The sequence below is a fragment of the Limulus polyphemus genome, unplaced genomic scaffold (genome assembly GCF_000517525.1).
Source record: "Limulus polyphemus unplaced genomic scaffold, Limulus_polyphemus-2.1.2 Scaffold504, whole genome shotgun sequence".
NCBI lineage: Eukaryota > Metazoa > Arthropoda > Merostomata > Xiphosura > Limulidae > Limulus > Limulus polyphemus.
Window position 1 is genome coordinate 108,835 of NW_013666114.1, and position 3,445 is coordinate 112,279.

Genomic DNA, 3,445 nt, shown 5'->3' on the forward strand with positions numbered 1-3,445 from the left:
CAGAACAAACTAATAAAGTGAAACGTTAAACATGATTAATCTACGACGTAAACTGATGAAATAACCCATGTACATTTATAACCCAACACTTTGTCCAGAACAAACTAAGAAAGTGAAACGTTAAACATGATTAATCTACGACGTAAACTGATGAAATAACCCATGTACATTTATAACCCAACACTTTTACAAGACATTACTCCAGTAGGATTAAGGACTGTAAGTTCCTGTCCTGAGACAGGATTTGAGACTTATTTGATAGAAATTACCACAGAAATCTCGAACTCTTTCTCGATATTAAATCACATTGACAAAATTCACAACGTTTAACGTTATATCTTTGTCTAATAATAGTTGTATTATGTTTCCACTTATTAGCAACAAACTAAGAGATACAGTACGCAGGCATGTTTTTAGCTATTTTTTTGTAAAATCGATTCTAGATGGCAACACTTGATACATAAACGTCAAAGGTTTGTTAGGTTTTATATTTAAACTCTAGTACCATACTTAGCATTCATAAAATACAAAATTATTAATAATTATTAATATTAAAAGGGGAATAGGGGTCTTAAAAAATACGGAAAAGAGATAGGCAGATTAAAGTAAAAATGTAATAGCATAAAAAGTAAACAAACAAGTTTAAGGTTTCAAACATACTGTGTACATTGTCTCCTCAAGCTACTTTTCTGAATATTACAATTTTTAGACATGAAGTTAAAATAGGGATTTGTAGCTTGAGGAAATAGCGTCAGCACTATGTCTCAAACTTTAAGCTTGTTTGTTTACTTTTTGTGGTTACATTTTCACTTTTAATCTGCCTGTCTTGTTTCTTTAATTTTTTGAAGTGATCTTTTTCCCCTTTTTCAAATGAACAATTTTAATAATCTTGTTTCTTTAGCTTTTTATGTTCTCCATGGACATAAATCTGTATAATAGTAATATTGTCCTATTTCCAAAAGTTTAGTTTAATGAAATATTTAGATGGTGTATGATGCTCTCTCTGGAAAAAATGACAGCAATTTAAAACCGTATATATATATGTATAGATAGCCATATTAATTTTTCGAGTTTTAGAGACACATGCATATATATTCAATGCAAATATAAGACAATGAGTGATAATATAATATAATATATATGCAAATACGCATTTTTAATATTTCTTATAGTTGTTATATTTCCCCTTCCTCTTTCTTCTCCTCTTGTCCACTGGTCATAGTACGGCCAGTCACGGTTTTGCTGCAGCTGACCAGATTTCCTCTAACACTGACATTCTTCACACTCTACAAGGTCAAAAATGTGTTAAGTAACAACCATGAATTGATTATATTAATATACCTTTCCACCCCCCATTTCTGATGGAGTTTGGGTCGTGACACTTCTACGACCCTCTTCTACTGTGATGACCCTAAACTATGGTGGGCCGTCGCTGATGCATTATTTCTCTGAAAGTAAATATTTTCTAAGTCAAATACATAACTACAAAATTTCTGCTTCACTTTCGCCTAGAATTGCCATCATTTTCGACATCTCGTGCTTACTCGATTCTTACCACTTCTTCTAGTCAGCTTCAAGGGTAGTAGTTGCGTATGGTGTTTCTCACACCTCCAAATTCGTAGTCATGATCCAGTCAATGAAGACCTCGCCCGATTCACGGATTGTACCATATCCCCACCCGGTACCGCAGTGACCGCACAGTGCAACACAAGATGGTTTGTGTCTTGTGGGGATTCCTGACATGCTGGGCATGCAAGGGATTCACGATAACCCCATCGATGCAGGTTTGCCGCTGTTCTGCCATGGCCTGACCTCAGCCTGTTTGCCTATGTCCATTGCTTTCTGGTTAGATGAAAGAAACCGGGCAGTGGCTCAGTATGGTCCCCCACCAAGTCTCCACCCCTGAGAGGGCACTCCCTCTATTTTTCGCTCCAAGCTTCCTTAATGTTGAAGTTTCTTCCGTTGATTTATAGGAAGATTTTCTAGATTTTATTCTAGAAATGGTGGGTGTTCTGTCAATTATTTGCTTCAAAGGTGTGTCAATATTTGTGTTTCTAATGCGTTGGTGCTGCTTTTGAGTGGCCTCCTCTCTGCGAAGGTGTGGCGGAGCAATTGTACTCATTGTTGGCAGCCAAGTCGATGGTGTAGATTTGATGAAACCAGATATTCTTTTGGAGGTGTGTATCTGAGAGTAGGACTGGCTTCAAGGGTGGCTGCTCTATGTGCAGTATCTATAAAATTCGATACCATGCACTGTTGGCTGTTATTCGACATCTACCATCAGCCATCACCGTGATTGTCGATCCAATGCTCAAACCTGAGCTTGGTGTTATTTTTAAAACTACGGCTCAAAGGTTTATATTGTAGAAGATAACCTAGACGTTTGTATAACATGGCCAAAATCAATCATGCAGTGGTAAAAAATATAAGAAACGTATTATACTATCAGCAGTGCCGTGTACAAAGGGCAGGAACCCTATATATATATAAACAAATGATACATGACGTCGATAAAGTTGCAACAATAAGTTAATAATCGCTGTAGTACATGTGTCATACCTACACTATGAACATTAAATTATATCCATGACCTGCACGCAGCTATATACGTATGCCTGTAGTAGATTATGAGGCTTCATATAAACTACAGACTACATTAAAATGATTTGGAGTCAACGGTTATACAGCCGCTGTTATTTGCTAGGTAGTCAAATAAACTTAAAAAATACTATACTCAATGCACAATGATGCGTTTAGTGATATTGCGCAGAACAATATTTAAAATAAATAAATAAAAAAGAACAAATGGGCGATTCATATCATGAACCACTGCTGTAGTTCATGATAACTAACTTTTTGTCAAGTATTTTTAAACTCTATGAAAAGCCGAAACCATAAACCCCATGCCTCAGTGACTGTAACAAGTTATTGGACTGCCTAGTCTTAATCTATAGCTACTTTACCATAAAACATAGAGAATAGTCTTTTAATAACCTACTACATAAGCAAAATTGATACATAGTTGTTAACTTGTGATGAACTCAAATCCTGTCCAGGGGGAATGGGTCACGATTCTTATCCGCTTGTGTCATTGGAACCCTAGTTCGTAAGCACAAACATTATGTGCTTTGGGCACGGAAAGGATTTAACTAACTTTAACATAAGCATGCTGTGTGGGATAGCGTCAGTAGCCATCGTGAGAAATATCAGTTACCAGAAGTATATTTTAAAGAGAAATATTATTTACAGAAAATAATCTATTTGTGAAGAATTTCTAAGCCTGTTTTTGAATATTTCATGATATTTCATAAGTAAGCAAAATAGCCATGTAGTTCAGGAAGCTGGCATCATGATGGCCAATTACATCGTGTATACTGATCTCATGAAAAACACAGTAACATACTTGGTCATTTCTCTTTAACTACATGCAGTGGCTTTGTATATT